Source organism: Pleurodeles waltl, chromosome 3_1, assembly GCF_031143425.1.
Source record: "Pleurodeles waltl isolate 20211129_DDA chromosome 3_1, aPleWal1.hap1.20221129, whole genome shotgun sequence".
Classification (NCBI taxonomy): Eukaryota; Metazoa; Chordata; class Amphibia; order Caudata; family Salamandridae; genus Pleurodeles; species Pleurodeles waltl.
In genome coordinates, this window is record NC_090440.1 from 18654947 (window position 1) to 18670352 (window position 15406).

A 15406-nucleotide genomic window follows, 5' to 3' on the forward strand; every position below is an offset into this window, starting at 1 on the left:
TTTGTGTGTCTTCTCCTTGCTTTTCTTTTGTTTTTTTGTGCCCTATCCTGGCTTTTCTTCTATTTTTTTTGTGTGCTTTCTCCTGGCTTTCTTTTGTTTTTTTGTGCGCCTTCTCCCAGCTTTCCTTTTGTTTTTTTTTGTGTGCCGTCTCCTAGCTTTCCCCCAATGTTTTGTGTGTCTTCTCCTTGCTTTTCTTTTGTTTTTTTTGTGCCTTCTCCTAGCTTTTCTTTTTTTTTGTGTGCCTTCTCTTAGCTTTTCTTTAGTTTTTTTGTGTCCCTTCTCCTAGCTTTTCTTTTGTTTTTTTGTATGCCTTCTCCTTGCTTTTCTTTTGTTTTTTTTGTGCGCCTTCTCCCAGCTTTCCTTTTGTTTTTTTTGTGTGCCTTCTCCTAGCTTTTCTTTTGTTCTTTTGTGTGCCCTATCCTAGCTTTTCTTTTCTTTTTTTGTGTGCCTTCTCGCAGCTTTCCTTTTGTTTTTTTTTGTGTGCCTTCTCCTTGCTTTCCCCCCATGTTTTGTGTGTCTTCTCCTTGCTTTTCTTTTGTTTTTCTTGTGCCTTCTCCTAGCTTTTCTTTTGTTTTTTTGTGTGCCTTATCTTAGCTTTTCTTTTGTTTTTTTTTTGTGTCCCTTTTCCTAGCTTTTCTTTTGTTTTTCTGTGTGACTTCTCCTAGCTTTTCTTTTGTTTTTTTGTGCGCCTTCTCCCAGCTTTCCTTTTGTTTTTTTGTGTGCCTTCTCCTAGCTTTTCTTTTGTTTTTGTGTGTGTGCCCTCTCCTTGCTTTCCTTTTGTTTTTTTTGTGCGTCTTCTCCCAGCTTTCCTTTTGTTTTTTTGTGTGCCTTCTCCTAGCTTTCCCCCCATGTTTTGTGTGCCTTCTCCTAGCTTTTCTTTTGTTTTTTTTATGTGCCCTCCCCTAGCTTTCCCCCCATGTTTTGTGTGCCCTCTCCTAGCTTTTCTTTTGTTTTTTGTGTGCCTTCTCCTAGCTTTGTTTTTTTTTTTGCGTGCCTTCTCCTCGCTTTTCCTTTGGTTTTTTGTGTGCCTTCTCCTCGCTTTTCCTTTGGTTTTTTGTGTGCCTTCTCCTCGCTTTTCCTTTGGTTTTTTGTGTGCCTTCTCCTCGCTTTTCCTTTGATTTTTTGTGTGCCTTCTCCTAGCTTTTCCTTTGGTTTTTTTGTGTGCCTTCTCCTAGCTTTTCCTTTGGTTTTTTGTGTGCCTTCTCCTTGCTTTTCCCTTGCCACTCCCACATGCTCCTTGTTATTTGCCTCCTCCTGCCTAGCCCCGACCACCGCCTCCCAGCGCCCCTCCCTCCTCTCAGGACCTATTTAATGGAGGCCTCAGTGCCACCCCATTGAGCAGGTCCATGGCCCAGCTCTCCCGGTGCTGCTGCACCGCTCTTGCTTCTGTCTTCTCCTTCCTTTTCCAACACCTGGAGACCCTCACGGGTGATTTGTTGCACTTTATATTTCCTTGATTGATCTGCAGTCACTGCCCCTTCCATTCACCTGGAGAGCTTGAATATTACAAATGCCTCCCCTCGAGGACAGGCCTGGCCCCAGGAGGTAAACCAAGGCCTCAGTGTGGGGCAGTGAACGGCCCAGACAAAAGTGCAGGTGTTCACCTCCCACCCCAGTGAGGGACGTCCTTTTACCAGTGCTTTATCTGAGCTGACGGCATTTGCAGGTTGGCATCAGTCCTGCTTTTTAGGGACCGGAACTTAAATTTCACCATCAGACTTTGACCCAGAGCAAGACCTCAAAAGAAAACTAGTGTCACAGGGACAAAGCAAGTATGAAAAATAACCTGCAAGAGTGATATAAAGAAAGAGACATGTAAGGTCGTGTAAGGAAAGGGCATGAGGTGGAACCAAGATCAGGCAGCATTGGAACTCAGGAGATGAAGAGACAGGAAGCGTATGCTGGTGATAGAAAGACCAGACAGCCTCTGTACCTTTGAGATGAAAAGACAGGAAGCGTAGGGGGGTGATAGAAAGACCAGACAGCCTCTGTACCTTTGAGATGAAGAGACAGGAAGCGTATGGTGGTGAAAGAAAGACCAGACAGCCTCTGTACCTTTGAGATAAAGAGACAGGAAGTGCATGGTGGTGGAAGAAAGACCAGATAGCCTCTGTACTCATGGGATAAAGAGACAGGAAGCATAGGGTGGTGATAGAAAGACCAGACAGCCTCTGTACTCATGAGATAAAGAGACAGGAAGTGTAGGGTGGTGATAGAAAGATGAGACAGCCTCTGTACTTATGAGAAAATTAGACAGGAAGCATAGGTTGGTGATAGAAAGACCAGACTGCCTCTGTACTTTTCAGATAAAGAGACAGGAAGCGTATGGTGGTGATAGAAAAACCAGACAGCCTCTGTACTCATGGGATACAGAGACAGGAAGCGTAGGGTGGTGAAAGAAAGACCAGACAGTCTCTGTATTGATGAGATAAAGAGACAGGAAGTATAAGGTGGTGGAAGAAAGACCAGACAGCCTCTGTACTCATGAGATAAAGAGACAGGAAGCATAGGGTGGTGATAGAAAGACCAGATAGCCTCTGTACCTTTGAGATAAAGAGACAGGAAGCGTAGGGTGGTGATAGAAAGACCAGACAGCCTCTGTACTCATGAGATAAAGAGACAGGAAGCGTAGGGTGGTGGAAGAAAGACCAGACAGCCTCTGCACTCATGTGATAAAGAGACAAGGAGAGTATGGTGGTGGAAGAAATACCAGACAGCCTCTGTACTCATGAGATAAAGAAACAGGAAGTGTATGGTGGTGAAAGAAAGACCAGTCTTTGTACTCATGAGATAAAGAGACAGGAGGTGTATGGTGATGGAAGAAATATGAGTCAGCCTCTGTATTCATGAGATAAAGAGACAGGAAGCGTAGGGTGGTGGAAGAAAGACCAGACAGTCTTTGTGCTCATGAGATAAAAAGACAAGAAGCATAGGGTGGGATAGAAAGACCAGACAGCCTCTGTACTCATGAGATAAAGAAACAAGAAGCATAGGGTGGTGATAGAAAGACCAAACAGCCTCTGTACTCATGAGATAAAGAGACAGGAAGCGTATGGTGGTGGAAGAAAGACCAGACAGCTTCTGTACTCATGAGAGAAAGAGACAAGGAGAGTATGGTGGTGGAAGAAAGACCAGACAGCATCTGTACTCATGAGATAAAGAGACAAGAAGCATATGGTGGTGGAAGAAAGATCAGACAGCCTCTGTAGTCATGAGATAAAGAAACAGGAAGTGTATGGTGGTGAAAGAAAGACCAGTCTTTGTACTCAAGAGATAAAGAGACGGGAAGTGTACGGTGGTGGAAGAAATACAAGACAGCCTCTGTGTTCATGAGATAAAGAGACAGGAAGCGTAGGGTGGTGGAATAAAGACCAGACAGTCTTTGTACTCATGAGATAATAAAACAAGAAGCATAGGGTGTGATAGAAAGACCAGACAGCCTCTGTACTCATGAGATAAAGAGACAAGAAGCATAGGGTGGTGATAGAAAGACCAGACAGCCTCTGTACCCATGAGATAAAGAGGGAAGGAGAGTATGGTGGTGAAGAAAGACCAGACAGCCCCTGTACTCATGAGATAAGGAGACAAGAAGCATAGGGTGGTGATAGAAAGACTAGACAGCCTCTGTAATCATGAGATAAAGAGACAAGCAAAGTATGGTGGTGAAGAAAGACCAGACAGCCTCTGTACTCATGAGATAAAGAGACAAGAAGCATAGGGTGGTGATAGAAAAAGAGACAGCCTCTGTACTCATGAGATAAAGAGACAAGGAGAGTATGGTGGTGGAAGAAAGACCAGACAGCCTCTGTACTCAAGAGATAAAGAGACAAGAAGCAGAGGGTGGTGATAGAAAAAACAGACAGCCTCTGTACTCATGAGATAAAGAGACAAGGAGAGTATGGTGGTGAAGAAAGACCAGACAGACTCTGTACTCATGAGATAAAGAAACAGGAAGTGTATGGTGGTGAAAGAAAGACCAGTCTTTGTACTCATGAGATAAAGAGACAGGAGGTGTATGGTGGTGGAAGAAATACAAGACAGCCTCTGTACTCATGAGATAAAGAGACAGGAAGCGTATGGTGGTGGAAGAAAGACCAGACTGCATGTGTACTCATGAGATAAAGAGACAGGAAGCGTATGGTGGTGGAAGAAAGACCAGACAGCCTCTGTACTCATGAGATAAAGAGACAAGAAGCACATGGTGGCGGAATAAAGACCAGACAGCCTGTGTACTCATGAGATAAAAAAACAGGAAATGTATGGTGGTGAAAGAAAGGCCAGTCTTTGTACTCATGAGTTAAAGAGACAGGAAGTGTATGGTGGTGGAAGAAATACAAGACAGCCTCTGTATTCATGAGATAAAGAGACGGGAGGTGTATGGTGGTGGAAGAAATACAAGACAGCCTCTGTACTCATGAGATAAAGAGACAGGAAGCATATGGTGGTGGAAGAAAGACCAGACAGCATCTGTACTCTTGAGATAAAGAGACAGGAAGCGTATGGTGGTGGAAGAAAGACCAGACAGCCTCTGTACTCATGAGATAAAGAGACAAGAAGCGTATGGTGGTGGAAGAAAGACCAGACAGCCTCTGTACTCATGAGATAAAGAGACAAGGAGAGTATGGTGGTGGAAGAAAGACCAGACAGCCTCTGTACTCATGAGATAAAGAGACAAGAAGCGTATGGTGGCTGAAGAAAGACCAGACAGCCTCTGTACTCATGAGATAAAAAAACAGGAAATGTATGGTGGTGAAAGAAAGGCCAGTCTTTGTACTCATGAGATAAAGAGACAGGAGGTGTATGGTGGTGGAAGAAATACAAGACAGCCTCTGTACTCATGAGATAAAGAGACAGGAAGCGTATGGTGGTGGAAGAAAGACCAGACAGCCTCTGTACTCATGAGATAAAGAGACAAGGAGAGTATGGTGGTGGAAGAAAGACTAGACAGCCCCTGTACTCATGAGATAAATAGACAAGAAGCGTATGGTGGCTGAAGAAAGACCAGACAGCCTCTGTACTCATGAGATAAAAAAACAGGAAATGTATGGTGGTGAAAGAAAGGCCAGTCTTTGTACTCATGAGTTAAAGAGACAGGAAGTGTATGGTGGTGGAAGAAATACAAGACAGCCTCTGTATTCATGAGATAAAGAGACATGAAGCGTAGGGTGGTGGAAGAAAGACCAGACAGTCTTTGTACTCATGAGATAAAAAGACAAGAAGCATAGGGTGTGATAGAAAGACCAGACAGCCCCTGTACTCATGAGATAAAGAGACAAGAAGCATAGGGCGGTGATAGAAAGACCAGACAGCCTCTGTACTCATGAGATAAAGAGACAGGAAGCATATGGTGGTGGAAGAAAGACCAGACAGCCTCTGTACTCATGAGATAAAGAGACAAGGAGAGTATGATGGTGGAAGAAAGACCAGACAGCCTCTGTACTCATGAGATAAAGAGATAAGAAGCGTATGGTGGTGGAAGAAATACCAGACAGTCTCTGTACTCATGAGATAAAGAAACAGGAAGTGTATGGTGGTGAAAGAAAGACCAGTCTTTGTACTCATGAGATAAAGAGACAGGAAGTGTATGGTGGTGGAAGAAATACAAGACAGCCTCTGTATTCATGAGATAAAGAGACAGGAAGTGTAGGGTGGTGGAAGAAAGACCAGAAAGCGTCAGTACTCATGGGATAAAGAGACAGGATGTGTAGGGTGGTGAAAGAAAGACCAGTATCTGTAATCATGAGATAAAGAGACAGGAAGCGTAGGGTGATGAAGGAAAGACCAGTCTCTGTACTCATGAGATAAAAAAACAGGAAGTGTAGGGTGGTGGAAGAAAGAACAGACAGCGCTGGTACTCATGGGATAAAGAGACAGGAAGTGTAGGGTGGTGGAAGAAAGACCAGACAGCGCCGGTACTCATGGGATAAAGAGACAGGAAGTGTAGAGTGGTGGAAGAAAGACCAGACAGCGCTGGTACTCATGGGATAAAGAGACAGGAAGTGTAGGGTGATGAAGGAAAGACCAGTCTCTCTCCTCATGAGATAAAGAGACAGGAAGTCTAGGGTGGTGGAACAAAGACCAGACAGCGTTGGTACTGATGGGATAAAGATACAGGAAGTGTAGGGTGGTGAAAGAAAGACCAGTCTCTGTAATCATGAGATAAAGAGACAGGAAGTGTAGGGTGGTGGAAGAAAGACCAGACAGCGCCGGTACTCATGGGATAAAGAGACAGGAAGTGTAGGGTGGTGGAAGAAAGACCAGTCTCTGTAATCATGAGATAAAGAGACAGGAAGTGTAGGGTGGTGGAAGAAAGACCAGAGAGTGTCAGTACTCATGGGATAAAGAGACAGGAAGCGTAGGGTGATGAAGGAAAGACCAGTCTCTGTACTCATGAGATAAAAAGACAGGAAGTGTAGGGTGGTGGAAGAAAGACCAGACAGCGCCGGTACTCATGGGATAAAGAGACAGGAAGTGTAGGGTGGTGGAAGAAAGACCAGAGAGTGTCGGTACTCATGGGATAAAGAGACAGGAAGTGTAGGGTGGTGGAAGAAAGACCAGACAGCGCCGGTACTCATGGGATAAAGAGACAGAAAGCGTAGGGTGATGAAGGAAAGACCAGTCTCTGTAATCATGAGATAAAGAGACAGGAAGTCTAGGGTGGTGGGACAGAGGCATGAGGTGGAACCAAGGCCAGGCAGCCTTGATATTCATTAAATGAAGAGAGCACTGGCTCCTACACCGCTATCAGAGGCTTTACAGCTCTGCTGAAGAAAATAAATCCTAGTAGCCACAGGGCGACTACTAGCTAAGCAACCTTTTGTCTTTTGAAGGATGATAATATGAGTATCATTAGGGTGCATTGTGGTGACAGTAGTCATAGCAGAGCATAGTTGCAAAGGCCTCTCTGTTGAAAGCTGGGAGCTGGTGGGGTTGGACTTTGCCTACACAAGTCCTTAGCGACTGAGTTCCTTTCCACAGGAGAGACCTATGTGAGGGTCCAGCCCCTGAGCAGGGAGAGTGAGGGGGCTAGTCACTCCAGAAGGGAATCCTTTGATGTGTGAATGTCACCGCGTTTGTAAGGCCGGGGGGCCCTGGACCGAACGTATTTTGGGTGCCCCTTTCGGAACAGTTTTGAATTTATGATCCAGTTTCAGCGCTTTCATGCCCTCTTTGGCCAGGTCACTGACAGTGCACAGACACGCTGGTCCAAATTTTAAGGGGCATATTTATGAAAAGTGGTGCTGAACTTTTCTTCCACCCCTTAGCGCCCCCCCAATGCCACCATGTGTGCACTGTATTTAATATAGGGTGCACCATGCTTAGCTAGTGTCAGAATGTTTGACACTAGTTCGGCGCTTTGCAGGATTAGTGCAAACAATTTTGACGTTATTCCTGCAAAGCGCCCAGAGGCCCATTGAAAGCAATGGGAGCCTCCTCCTAACGCCTGCTCTGAGCAGGAATTAAAAGTGTTGAAAAATGACCAAAGAAATCTCTTAAATTTGTTAGTGTCATTTTTTCGGCCTCCCCTAATGGGGGAACACCCCTCTTGCATACATTATGCTTTATGCAGAGGGTTACAAAGTGGTGCAATGCATGCATTGTGCCACTTTATAAATATGGTGCTGCGGTTTTGGCCATCTAACGTCAGATTTGCGTAAAAATGGCGCTAGACCCTCTTAAATCTGGGCCTCAATGTTTACATCTAATATTCATGGATAGTGACCTGTGCTTTCAATAATGTAACACAAGAGCAGCTCACTAATGTTACTGCAAGTAATCTCTGGGACACCCTCTCATTTCTCATAAGTGAGGTCCCCTGTTTTGATCCAAAATAAACTTTTTATGGATGTTGCATGAAACATAAACACCGCCTCTCTGCAAAATGTATGCAATAGACTCTCACACACCACCTACGTTAAAAAAAATGTAAGGGAAACAACATGTAAAACAATTTGTTTAAGAATTATTAAATGTCATCAGCTCAAGACCAAGCAGAGCAGAGCTGGCTCTATTTGGGGGCCCCTCAGGGCCTGGGGCCTTGAGCCAGAGTTCACTTTACCCAGACCTTAGAAGGTCCCTGAGTGCGAAGACCCCACAGCAGAATGAGGCCGGAGGTGAAGTCTGAGTGACGGGTCCCCCGAGGACCCCAGATGGAGCTGTGAGTCCGGGACAGTGACAGGGACCCAGTGGGGCTCATTCTGCTGGCCCAGGGGGGGGATTCATGACAGTATCTAGCACCCCCACTCCCCCCGCGGAGGGGGGCGCTGTACAACAGCAAGGTGCTGAGGGCGTGAAGACGTGCACGTGAGCAAGTCTGCACAAATACTGTACACCTCCACATCTGCATCAGGGCAGAGCAGCTGTGGCTGCGGTGTGACAGCATTCATGTCCGGGACACACAGTGACGAGTGAGGGGGTGACAGCAGCCATGTCCGGGGACACCCAGGGACGAGTGAGGGGGTGACAGCAGCCATGTCCGGGACACACAGGGACGAGTGAGTGGGTGACAGCAGCCATGTCCGGGACACACAGGGACGAGTGAGACAGGGGGACAGCAGCCACGTCCTGGACACACAGGGACGAGTGAGGGGGTGACAGCAGCCATGTCCGGGACACCCAGGGATGAGTGAGACAGGGTGAGAGCACTTCTCAGGAGTACTGGTATCTAACACTGCCCCAGTGTGAGCCCCTTGCACTACCCAGGAGTACCGCCATTAACACTGTTCCACTGCGAGGCCCTCTCACTGCTTTTTGTTGTGACCTCACAATATCCACTTGCGCAAGCTTGTCACATTATCAACTGGTGCAAACCACTGACCCGGCTTACCAATGCCAGCTTCTCACTCTGCTCAGTAGCGCCTCAGACTGTTCGTCAGTGGAAACTTTCCACACCAGCCAAAGGTGCATGTTCCTTGCACTGCACACTAAGCCGAGCTCTGTACAATGCCCACAAGTGCCAGCTATTCATGGTGCCCACCACAACCCAGGAGTGCCACCATCTGTCCGCAATGGGAGACCCTCACACTGCCCACCAGCGGCATCTTTAACCTCTGCCCAACGATGTGTCCAGTGACCCTCGGTTTGAGCTTCCCACATTGTCCACTGGTCTCACACTTGTAGGAGGCTGGACTGGCTTGTAGTGAGTACCTAGGGGTACTTGCACCTTGCACCAGGTCCAGTTATCCCTTATTAGTGTATAGGGTGTCTAGCAGCATAGGCTGATAGATAATGGTAGCTTAGCAGAGCAGCTTAGGCTGAACTAGGAGACGAGTGAAGCTCCTACAGTACCACTTAGTGTCATATGCACAATATCATAAGAAAACACAATACACAGATATACTAAAAATAAAGGTACTTTATTTTTATGACAATATGCCAAAAGTATCTAAGTGAGTACCCTCAGTATGAGGATAGCAAATATACACAAGATATATGTACACAATACCAAAATATGCAGTAATAGTATTAGAAAACAGTGCAAACAATGTATAGTTACAATAGGATGCAATGGAGACACATAGGGATAGGGGCAACACAAACCATATACTCCAAAAGTGGAATGCGAACCACGAATGGACCCCAAACCTATGTGACCTTGTAGAGGGTCGCTGGGACTATTAGAAAATAGTAAGGGTTAGAAAAATAGCCCACCCCAAGACCCTGAAAAGTGAGTGCAAAGTGCACTAAAGTTCCCCAAAGTCCAAAAGTCACAAGCAAGTCGGAGATGGGCAGATGCCCAGGAAATGCCAGCTGTGGGTGCAAAGGAGCTGCTACTGGACAGTAGAAGCGTTGGTTTCTGCAAGAACGACAAGGGCTAGAGACTTCCCCTTTGGAGGACTGATCCCTTACGCCGTGGAGAGTCGTGCAGAAGTGTTTTCCCGCCGAAAGACTGCCAACAAGCCTTGCTAGCTGCAAATCGTGCCGCAAGGTTTTTTGGACGCTGCTGTGGCCCAGGAGGGACCAGGATGTCGCAAATTGCGTCAGGACACAGAGGGGACATCGAGCAAGACAAGGAGCCCTCTCAGCAGCAGGTAGCACCCGGAGAAGTGCCAGAAACAGGCACTATGAGGATGCGTGAAACGGTGCTCACCCGAAGTCGCACAAAGGAGTCCCACGTCGCCGGAGAACAACTTAGGAGGTCGTGCAATGCAGGTTAGAGTGCCGTGGACCCAGGCTGGACTGTGCACAAAGGATTTCCGCCGGAAGTGCACGGAGGCCGGAGTAGCTGCAAAAGTCGTGGTTTCCAACAATGCAGTCTGGCGTGGGGAGGCAAGGACTTACCTCCACCAAACTTGGACTGAAGAGTCACTGGACTGTGGGAGTCACTTGGACAGAGTTGCTGGATTCAAGGGACCTTGCTCGTCGTGCTGAGAGGAGACCCAAGGTACCGGTGATGCAGTTCTTTGGTGCCTGCGGTTGCAGGGGGACGATTCCGTTGACCCACGGGAGATTTCTTTGGAGCTTCTAGTGCAGAGAGGAGGCAGACTACCCCCACAGCATGCACCACCAGGAAAACAGTCGAGAAGGCGGCAGGATCAGCGTTACAGAGTTGCAGTAGTCGTCTTTGCTACTATGTTGCAGTTTTGCAGGCTTCCAGCGCGGTCAGCAGTCGATTCCATGGCAGAAGGTGAAGAGAGAGATGCAGAGGAACTCGGATGAGCTCTTGCATTCGTTATCTAAGGAATCCCAAGAGACAGAGACCCTAAATAGCCAGAAAAGAGGGTTTGGCTACCTAGGAGAGAGGATAGGCTAGCAACACCTGAAGGAGCCTATCAGCAGGAGTCTCTGACGTCACCTGATGGCACTGGCCACTCAGAGCAGTCCAGTGTGCCAGCAGCACCTCTGTTTCCAAGATGGCAGAGGTCTGGAGCACACTGGAGGAGCTCTGGGCACCTCCCAGGGGAGATACAGGTCAGGGGAGTGGTCACTCCCCTTCCCTTTGTCCAGTTTCACGCCAGAGCAGGGCTAAGGGGTTCCTGAACCGGTGTAGACTGGCTTATGCAGAAATGGGCACCAAATGTGCCCATGAAAGCATTTCCAGAGGCTGGGGGAGGCTACTCCTCCCCTGCCTTCACACCATTTTCCAAAGGGAGAGGGTGTAACACCCTCTCTCAGAGGAAGTCCTTTGTTCTGCCATCCTGGGCCAGGCCTGGCTGGACCCCCAGAGGGCAGATGCCTGTCTGAGGGGTTGGCAGCAGCAGCAGCTGCAGTGAAACCCCGGGAAAGGCAGTTTGGCAGTACCAGGGTCTGTGCTACAGACCACTGGGATCATGGGATTGTGCCAACTATGCCAGGATGGTATAGAGGGGGCAATTCCATGATCATAGACATATTACATGGCCATATTCGGAGTTACCATTGTGAAGCTACATATAGGTAGTGACCTATATGTAGTGCACGCGTGTAATGGTGTCCCCGCACTCACAAAGTCCTGGGAATTGGCCCTGAACAATGTGGGGGCACCTTGGCTAGTGCCAGGGTGCCCTTACACTAAGTAACTTAGCACCCAACCTTTACCAGGTAAAGGTTAGACATATAGGTGACTTATAAGTTACTTAAGTGCAGTGTAAAATGGCTGTGGAATAACGTGGACGTTATTTCACTCAGGCTGCAGTGGCAGGCCTGTGTAAGAATTGTCAGAGCTCCCTATGGGTGGCAAAATAAATGCTGCAGCCCATAGGGATCTCCTGGAACCCCAATATCCTGGGTACCTCAGTACCATATACTAGGGAATTATAAGGGTGTTCCAGTAAGCCAATGTAAATTGGTAAAATTGGTCACTAGCCTGTTAATCAATCAATCAATCAATCGCATTTATAAAGCGCGCTACTCACCCATCAAGGGTCTCAAGGCGCTGGGGGGGGGGGGGTCAGTGCTCGAAGAGCCAGGTCTTGAGCTGCCTTCTGAAGGAGAGGTGGTCAGGTATGGCGCGAAGGTGGCTGGGCAGAGAGTTCCAGGTCTTCGCTGCCAGGAAAGAGAAGGATCTTCCTCCGGCGGTGGCTTTGCGGATGCGGGGTACGGCTGCCAGGGCCTGTCCGGTGGAGCGCAGAGTGCGCGGAGGGGTGTAGAAGGAGACGCGGTTGTTGATGAGTTTGGGTCCAAGGTTGTGAAGGGCTTTGTGTGCGTGGGTGAGTAGTCGGAAGGTGATCCGCTTGTTGACGGGTAGCCAATGGAGTTTTTTCAGGTGTCCGGAAATGTGGTGGTGGCGAGGGATGTCCAGGATGAGTCTTGCGGCAGCGTTCTGGATCCGTTGGAGTTTCCTCTGCAGCTTGGTGGCGATGCCGGCGTACAGGGTGTTCCCGTAGTCCAAGCGGCTGGTGACGAGGGCGTGGGTGATGGTCTTCCTGGTGTCGGTGGGGATCCAGCGGAAGATCTTGCGGAGCATGCGGAGGGTGTTGAAGCATGCCGAGGTCACCGAGTTCACCTGTCTGGTCATGGTGAGGGAGGAGTCCAGGATGAAGCCGAGGTTGCGCGCGTGGTCGGTGGGTTGGGGAGTGCTGCCTAGGGCGGGGGCCACCAGGAGTCGTCCCATGCAGTGGGAGTGGGGCCGAGGATGAGGACCTCCGTCTTGTCTGTGTTCAGTTTCAGACGGCTGTCTGTCATCCAGTTCGCCACTTCCTTCATTCCTTTATGTAGTTTGGTCCTGGCTGATGTGGGGTTGTTAGTGAGGGATAAGATGAGCTGGGTGTCGTCGGCGTATGAAATAAGGTTGAGTCCGTGTTTGCGTGCGATGTTCGCCAGGGGGGTCATGTAGACGTTGAAGAGAGTGGGGCTGAGGGAGGATCCTTGAGGTACGCCGCAGATGATCTCCGTGGCTGTGGATCTGAAGGGGGGCAGGCGGACTCTCTGAGTCCTTCCGGAGAGGAAGGAGATGATCCATTCCAGGGCCTTGCCTCTGATGCCGGCGTTACTGAGGCGGCGTATCAGGGTGCGGTGGCAGACCGTGTCGAAGGCTGCAGAGAGGTCCAGGAGTATGAGGGCCACGGTCTCTCCCTTGTCGGTCAGGGCTCTGATGTCGTCCGTGGCTGCGATGAGGGCGGTTTCGGTGCTGTGGTTGGCCCTGAAACCGAACTGTGTGGGGTCGAGGGAGTCGTTGTTTTCCAGGGCGTTGGTGAGTTGAGCGTTGACGATTTTCTCAATCACTTTGGCGGGGAACGGCAGGAGAGAGATGGGCCGGAAGTTCTTGAGTTCGGTGGGGTCTGCTGTAGGTTTCTTTAAGAGGGCATTGAGCTCTGCGTGTTTCCAGCTTTCCGGGAAGGTGGCGGCGGTGAGGGAGGCGTTGATGACGTCTCGGAGGTGCGGTGCGATGATGTCGTCGGCCTTGTTGTAGATGTGGTGCGGGCAGGGGTCCGATGGGGATCCGGAGTGGATCGAGTTCATTACGCGGGTGGTCTCCTCAGTGGTGGTAGGGTTCCAAGTGAGGATGGTGGTGGTGTCGGTGGCGGGTTCCAGGGGGGGGCTCGTGTCGGCGGTCGGGAAGCTGTTGTATATGTCGGTGATCTTGTGGTGGAAGAAGGTTGCGAGGGAGTCGCAGAGGTCCTGTGAGGGAGGGATGGAGTTGTTTTCTGCTTCTGGGTTGGAGAGCTCTTTGACGATGCCAAATAGTTCCTTGCTGTTGTGGGCGTTGTTGTCAAGTCTGCTCCGGTAGGCTGTTTTTCGTGCGGCGCGGAGGTGTTGGTGGTGTTGGCGGGTGGCGTCCTTGAGAGCTGACATGTTCTCTTCGGTCTGGTTAAGGCGCCACGTCTTCTCGCGGGCGCGGCATTCTTTCGTGGAGTTCTTGAGGTCGGGGGTGAACCAGGAGTTTTTCTTGTGGTTGTTGGTGCTGGCTTGAGTCTTCAGGGGGGCCAGGAGGTTGGCGCAGTCGGAGATCCAGTTTGTGAGGTTGTTGGCGGCTACGTTGGGGTCGGTGGTGCTGGTGGGTTGGTTCTGGGAGAGGGTTGATGCGAGCTGTTCCGTGGTGATACGATTCCAGTGTCTTCTTGGTGGTTGCTGGGTGTGGTGGAGCACGATGGTCTTCTTGAAGATGAAGTGGACGCAGCTGTGGTCCGACCAGGTGAGTTCGGTGGTGTGGCTGAAGGTGATGTGTTTGCTGGAGGAGAAGATGGGGTCGAGCGTGTGTCCGGCGTAGTGGGTGGGGGTGTTGACTAGCTGATTCAGTCCCAGGTTGGCGAGGTTGTCCAGTAAGGCGGTGGTGTTGTTGTCGGTGAGGTTCTCCAGGTGAAAGTTGAGGTCTCCTAGGAGGATGTAGTTGGTGGATGAGAGTGCGTGAGGGTTGACGAAGTCTGCGATGTCTTCGCTGAACTTGGTGCGAGGTCCTGGTGGTCTGTACATGAGGGTGCCTCTGAGGGTGGTTTTGGGGTCGCTGTGGATCGTGAAGTGGAGGTGTTCGGCGTCGGGGAGTGAGTTGTCGGTGTCGGTCAAGATGCGGATGGAGTTTTTGTGTGCGATGGCGATGCCTCCTCCGATGCGGTTGGTGCGTGTAGGAGGCTGGACTGGCTTGTAGTGAGTACCAAGGGGTACTTGCACCTTGCACCAGGCCCAGTTATCCCTTATTAGTGTATAGGGTGTCTAGCAGCTTAGGCTGATAGATAATGGTAGCTTAGCAGAGCAGCTTAGGCTGAACTAGGAGACGTGTGAAGCTACTACAGTACCACTTAGTGTCATATGCACAATATCATAAGAAAACACAATACACAGTTATACTAAAAATAAAGGTACTTTATTTTTATGACAATATGCCAAAGTATCTTAGAGTGTACCCTCAGTGAGAGGATAGGAAATATACACAAGATATATATACACAATAGCAAAAATATGCAGTATAGTCTTAGAAAACAGTGCAAACAATGTATAGTTACAATAGGATGCAATGGGGAAACATAGGGATAGGGGCAACACAAACCATATACTCCAGAAGTGGAATGCGAATCACGAATGGGCCCCAAACCTATGTGACCTTGTAGAGGGTCGCTGGGACTATTAGAAAATAGTGAGAGTTAGAAAAATAACCCTCCCCAAGACCCTGAAAAGTGAGTGCAAAGTGCACCAAAGTTCCCCTAAGGACAAAATAGTCGTGTTAGAGGGAAAATGCAAGGAAAACACAAATCAGCAATGCAACAACGATGGATTCCTGACTGAGGGTACCTGTGGAACAAGGGGACCAAGTCCAAAAGTCACAAGCAGCTCGGAGATGGGCAGATGCCCAAGAAATGCCAGCGGTTGGTGCAAAGAAGCTCTTACTAGGCGGAAGAACTGTGAATACTGCAGGAACGACAAGGGCTAGAGACTTCCCCTTTGGAGGATGGATCCCCCACGCCTTGGAAAGTCGTGCAGAAGTGTTTTCCCGCCGGATGGACGCCAACAAGCCTTGCTACACGCAAATCGTGCGTTTGGCGTTTTTGGACGC